This window comes from Otolemur garnettii, unplaced genomic scaffold (genome assembly GCF_000181295.1).
Source record: "Otolemur garnettii isolate 467f Iridium unplaced genomic scaffold, OtoGar3 scaffold00127, whole genome shotgun sequence".
NCBI classification, from domain to species: Eukaryota; Metazoa; Chordata; class Mammalia; order Primates; family Galagidae; genus Otolemur; species Otolemur garnettii.
In genome coordinates this window covers 4,377,799-4,384,700 of record NW_003852522.1, presented here as the reverse complement: position 1 = coordinate 4,384,700, position 6,902 = coordinate 4,377,799, and the positions used below count along the sequence as shown (strand labels likewise).

At 41.5% G+C, this 6,902-nt stretch overlaps 1 pseudogene; it reads right to left on the bottom strand.

Moving 5' to 3' along the window:
• Positions 1-5,279: 5,279 nt before the first annotated feature.
• LOC100940647 lies at positions 5,280-5,972 on the bottom strand (annotated as a pseudogene).
• Between the last annotated feature and the right edge of the window lie 930 nt (positions 5,973-6,902).

Below are 6,902 nucleotides of genomic sequence, written 5' to 3'. Positions count from 1 at the left end.
GTAGAGTGCTGTGGCATCACAGCTCACAGCAACCTCCAGCTCTTGGGCTGAGGCAATTCTCTTGCCTCAGCCTGCCGAGTAGCTGGGACTACAGGCACCTACCACAATGCTTGGCTATTTTTTTGTTGCAGTTTGGCCAGGGCTGGGTTTGAACCCGCCACCCTCAGTATATGGGGCCAATGCCCCACTCACTGAGCCACAGGTACCACTCTAAAGCTACTGTTTTAAGTGACACTTAGCAACATGTTGTAAGTGTTCTTAACTATTTGTGTGCAAATGTATCGTGGCATTGTCAGTTGAACAATGAGGTATTATGTATAGATTTACCATAGTATTTTTTTTTTTTGAGACAGGGTCTCTGTTGCCCAGATAGAGTACCGTGGCATCATTGCTCACAGCAACTTCAAACTCTTGGGCTCAAGCAATTCTCTTGCCTCACCCTCCCAAGTAGCTGGGACTACAGGTGCCTGCACAGTGCCCAGCTAGTTTTTCTATTTTTAGTAGAGACGGGTCTCAATCTAGCTCAGGCTACTCTCAAACTCCTGAGCTCAGGTGATCCACTGCCTCAGCCTCCTAGAGTGCTAGGGTGAGCTACTGTGCCCAGTCTGCCATAGTATTCTAAAGTGTGTTGGCTATTACAGGGACAAGTGTTAGCCAAAATTTTATCTTTGCAAGAACACATAATTAAATTTTATAAAGAACAGAATCAGCAATGTGAATTATAAAAGATTTCTATAGGAATGTAGCATTTCTGAAACAGCATGTGTGATATCATGTCAAATCAAAATGACTTGAATATTTGGCAAGGTAAAACTAAATCTATATATAATATGTGGCAAAAAATCCAAGCATTTAAGAAAACTATCTTTTTTTCAAAATACTTCTTCAAAATGAAATTTTGGATGAGTATTTTCCCCAGTTACCAAAAGTCATTGATGAGGAGGATAATATATGTGAATTATTTGAAGACTATGCAGCTGTTATAGACCTGTATATTGGAGAATATATTGAAAAGTTCACTGACTTTGAGAATCATGACATCACACTCAAATTAGTGTTTCAGCTTCACCTAGTTGATAGCACCTAAAGAAATACAGATGGAATTGACTGCACTCTCAGTAGATGACATTTTTCCATATCATCATTATTTACTTTTTTATTACAGATTAACGTGAGGGTACAAACAATTAGGTTACATTGTTTGCATTTGCTAGGTAAAGTCCAAGTTGTAGTTGAGTCCTTCACCCATGAGGTGTCATACACCCTTACATTTTGCCCTTTAGGTGTGAGTACACCAGTCCCCCTCCCCTCTTCCTCAACTCCCCTCCGAGGAGATGACATTTTAAAGTCATTGCGTGATGCTAAGAAATATCTAGTTGAAGTAAAGAAAAATGAAGTAGAATACCCACACCTTCAGCAACATTCTAAAAAAAATGCTTTCTTGCTTTTCCACCACTTATTTTTGTGAATCTGTATTCTCCTACCTAACCCAAATCAAGATGCCCTTAAGGTCACAAATGACTGATACCCACCTAGAGGATCAATGGAAACTGTGGACATCCATGCTATGACCAAATATTCAAATGCTTTCCAACAATAGGCAGACACAATAAAGTCATTAAAAAGTGAACTAACTTTAAACAGTTTATATTTTTTGAATTTATTAAGTACATAGTAGTTAGATTTTCAGAAACTAATATACATTTTTAAGTTTAGCTAACTGAAGATTCTTGAATGTGGCCTTATTTGATTATGGCAAAATTAGTGCAGCCTTCCAACATGAAAATGCCTCCCTCCACTTTAAGGCATAAAGGAAAAACAATATTGTATAGTTACACTAAAATCTGGCAAAACATATTTCAAGAGAAAGAGCATTCTTAAAATAATAGAAAGGTTACTAATAATTTTTAAAGGTTCAATTCTCCAAAAAGTTATAGAGGGAGGAGTCCAAAATGGCAGACTAGAGACATCTCATCAGCCACTAAGTCCAAAATAGCAGACTAGAGACATCTCATCAGCCGCTCTAGTCCACCTAACACCTAAGCACAGAGACAAGGAAAATTTCAGAGAAGGAGGAAGTGAAAGGAGAAAGTGGAGGAAGGAAGTGAACAATTAGAAAACACACATGAAAAAGAACCAATAACAACAACAAAGAAAACCCAAGGGATCATGAGGCAGCTACCACAGACTTTCCCACCTATAAAAAAATTATGGAAATGACAGAGAATTTAGAGTATTGATGGCAAACACAATTGAAGGGATTGAAGGGAAAGTGCAAAACCACCAAAAGGAAATCCAAAAATTGACCCAAGAAATGAATGAAAGACATAATGAAATTAGAAAGGATATATCAGAGCTTAAGGAATTGAAAGTGTTATTCAGGGAACTTAAAGATTCAGTAGAAGATATCAATAACAGATTAAAGCATGCAAAAGAAAGAATATTAGAGCTAGAGGATAAGGCTCTTGAGCTAACTCAAGCATTCAAAGAGGCAGAAAAGAGTGAAAGCAGAGAAATCTCTTACAGAATTATGGGACCTCATGAAGTGTACAAACATGATTTCTAGCTATTCCTGAAGGAGAAGAAGAGTAACCCCAAGGCTGCTGGAGGGTATCATAACTGAAAACTTCCCAAGCATCACCAAAGATTCTGACACACTCCTTTTAGATGGGTATCAAACCCCAGTTAGTCTCAGTACAAACAGAGCTTCTCCTAGACACATTGTTGGCCATGGTCAAAATGAAAGAAAATTCTACAAGCAGCCAGGAGTAAGCAACAATTGACCTACAGGGGCAGATCCATCAGTGTGACAGCCAGCTTCTCCGCTGAAACTTTATAAGCTAGAAGAGATTAGTCTTCGACTTTCAACTTACTCAAACAAAACAACTTCCAGGCTAAGATCCTATATAACCTACAAAACTAAGTTTCATAGTCAATGCAAAAATCAAGTATTTCACTTACAAGCAAGCATTAAGGAAATTTGCCACTGCAAGACCAGCTCTGCAGTAAATACTCAAACCTGTATTAGACACAGACTATCACAAAGGACCACCAGCAAAGAAACACACAGAAATAAAAGGTCAAAGCCTAACTTCCATAACGGCCCAAGTGATAAAACTAGGTGTCAGATCTCCACAAAAAGTTAGAGAAATCTACAGTGTTAGATACCTAATGCATAACCTCCAAAATAGAACAAGCAGGAATGGACCAAATAAAAGGAGAATTACAAAAGCCATCATTAGGTCTCTGTGCCTGTGGCTCAAGCAGCTAAAGTGCCAGCCACATACACCTGAGCTGGCAGGTTCGAATCCAGCCGGGGCCCACCAAACAACAATGATGGCTGCAACCAAAAAATAGCCAGGCATGAGGTGGAGGCAGGAGAATAGCTTGAGCCCAGGAGTTGGAGGTTGCTGTGAGCTGTGATGCCATAGCACTCTACTCAGGGGCAGCTTGAGGCTGTGTCTCAAAGAAAAAAAAAAGAGCAAAAGCCATCATTAGAATAGAATATTTTCATACATCTCCAGAATAGATAGAACAGAGAAACAAAAATTATTAAAGTGGTCATTTATTAATGGACATTTGAGTTATTTATGGTTCCCTCCATCCCAAACAATGCTTCATTAAGTACCCTTGTATGGACTTTGTTATGCACATATGACCACTAAATCTATAGGACATATTTCTAGAATTGGTGAAACAAAGGCATTTTAAGTTATCAGAAACATTGACTCATTTCCTTCCAAGAAGTTGCACCGATTTACATTGAATGGGAATTCCTATGTCCTTCACACATCAATGTCATCACGTTGCAACACTTCCAGAGGGAGAAGGAGCAGGCATTTGTAATTACCATCCTTTTCAGAAATGAAGAATCTAAGGCTAAGAAACTCAGTCTCTAAAAGAGCCTGAATCAGAACCTTGGTTTCTGGAGTCCCAGTCCAGAAGCCTAACTTGGGAGTAGAGAAGGTGGTCCCTGACCAGTCAACTCACTGATTTCACAGCTCCACCCAAGGCAGCCTTGGGTCCAGAAATATGCAGAACTCCCTGAGGGAAGGATTAGGATGACCCAGCTGCTGGAGTTCCCATCTAACTCCCACCTGACAGGAGCCTATTGGCAGTGGAAACAGTCTGCCCAGCCCTCACTTGAGAATTTGTTGCAGTGAGTGTTGCTGGACTAATGAATCTGTTCACCTGTCATCTAAGCTAATTAACAAGTGAATGAGAGATTAACAATTTCTTTCTTTCTTTTTCTTTTTTTTTGAGACAGAGCTTCAAGCTGTCACCCTGGGTAGGGTGCCGTGGCAACACAGCTCACAGCAACCTCCAACTCCTGGGTTCAAGCAATTCTCTTGCCTTAGCCTCCCAAGTAGCTGGGACTATAGGCATCCGACATAATGCCTGGCTATTTTTTGGTTATAGTTGTCATTGTTGTTTGGCAGGTCTGGGCTGGATTCAAACCTACCAGCTCAGTTGTATGTGGCTGGCTCCTTAGCCATTTGAGCCACAGGCACTGAGCTGAGATTAACAATTTCTTTTTGAAACAGAGTCTAACTCAGTCACCCAGGCTAGAGTGCAATAGCATCATTGCTCACAACAACTTCAAACTCTTGGGATCAATCTATCCTCTTGCTTCAGCCTCCCAAGTAGCTGGGACTACAGGCCCCTGCCACAATGCTAGGCTAGTTTTTCTATTTTTAGTAGAGATAAGGTCTCACTCTTGCTCAGGCTGGGCTTGAACTCCTGAGCTCAAGGGATCCACCTGCCTTGGCCTCCCAGAGTGCTAAGATTACAGGTGTGAGCCACCATACCTGGCCTAACAATTTTATTTTTACCAGTATTTATAGGAAAGTCAGGAATTTTGGAGAAGAGCAAGGTGATTTCCTCAAAGAGCTTTTTTTTCTCTTATTTCCCTTTGTTATTTTTATATCTGTATAGTAAAAGTAAGTATAAACAATGTTATTATAGTATACATTAAACAGATTTTTGTACATAGGTTACAAAATTTTATAATATCTATTTTAAAATGATTATATCTTCTTTATTCTGTATTTTATTAATGAAACACATTATCCTACCTACCCCACCCCACAATAAAAATCTCACTCAGGCTCCCCCTCCCTTTTGAGCATTCCTCCTCCCTCCACACCAGCCCTGCACAAATGCTTTAGGATTCCCTGCCCACTGGCCATTTTGGAGTGCATCCATTGAGAAACAATGTGGAAACTACTCAGAGCCTTTACGGAGAAGACAGAGGTGGCTGAGAGACCTCCAGGAGGGGCTTATTTGAGGGCCTTGGCCACTTTCTCATAGGCCAGCCTGATTTCCTCATCATCTGGACAGGCGGAGGTGAATTATTCCCAGTCATAGGCATTGCTCAAGTACTGATGCAGTCCACAGAATGACTGAGGGATGCTGAATCCTCAGTACTTCTTACACACCACCTATAGTATGTAGGGTTTGGGAAACAAGTTGCAGTCAGCCAGGGTGAGCTTGCTGCCATCCAGAAACTTCCTCTGAGATGCATTTATCTTCAACACTGGTTTAACCCACTTCTTCTGGGAGGGGGAATGTCAAGTAATTATCTAAAACCTTCAAGGCTTTTAGGAGCCCTTTCTCCAGATTATCATTTGAGGGCTGAATTTGAATTCTTGACATAGGAAAAAAAATTAGCAAATATGTCCAGTCCAGCTGTGTTGGACTCAGGGTTCAGAGCTGTCAACTTGGGGTACCTGGGAGGGCACAGTACTGCCTTCAGAAATTCCTTGATCTTGTTGGAATGGGTGCTGCCTCCTGGGCATAGCTTCTGCATTGTCTCAGTCTGCCTCTTAGTGTCAACAGTGGTGACACTGAAGATGACTCCCTTGAGCCAGAGCACCATGAACAGTCTCTAGGAGAATGGGTAGTTCTCCAATCTTGGCCTCATTACTGGCAGCCTTCATAAACAATTCAACCTTCAGTTGTTCTTCAGCCATGATTGTATCAAGAGCTAAAGTGATTATATCTTTAAAGTATTTTTACTCTAGACCAGCGGTTCTCAACCTGTGGGTCGTGACCCCTTTGGACTGTATTAAAGGTTCGCGGCATTAGGAAGGTTGAGAATCACTGCTCTAGACTAAATTTATAGTCAGTATTCTGGGTCTAGAGTTGGGGTGATGGACGAAGAGGTTGCAGATATCAGTGTTGGAGCCATCAGAGGAGCAGGGTGTATTGTTCTATAGAGTCCACAGAGGCTGGGTGCCCCACAGCTGATCCAACTCTTGGCAGAACACCAGTGATCCTCCCAGAACACAGGTTTGTGAGTTCTTGTCACAAGGCTCTGTCCCCAGCCTCCCAAGAGGCTGCCTGGGCACCACAGACCTTGGCCAGTGTTTTAACTTTTATCCAAAACAGAAGGCCTTGCCACGTGAATAAACAACTCTAGAGGGTGGCACATGGGCTCATCCAGCCCCCTTGGAGCCTGGATAACAGCAGCTGCCATCATTCTCTACTCTTACTATTTTCAGGCTTCTATCTATGGATTCTGTTTTTTGACATGGAAATAATGGCTATGACCTAAAAGTAAAATGTTAAGAATGTAAAGTCTCTCAGTTGGAATTGAATGTAACGAACAGGACAGGGAAGCAGCCATGCTTTGTGTACAGTAGCATGTTAGAAGGCCTAATAGAAGGACTCCCACCCTATTGTGGCTATTGTCATGTACAGCCAGTTATGTCAGGCAACCAGGACCACAGTTTTTGCAGTTCAATTTTTTTTCTCTGAGTTATGTCCTGGGTTGTATTATTAATAGTTTGTGGGCTTCGTGCCTGTGGCTCAAGTGGCTAAGGCGCCAGCCACATACACCTAAGGTGGTGGGTTCGAATCCAGCCTGGGCCAGCCAAATGACAATGACGGCTGCAACCAAA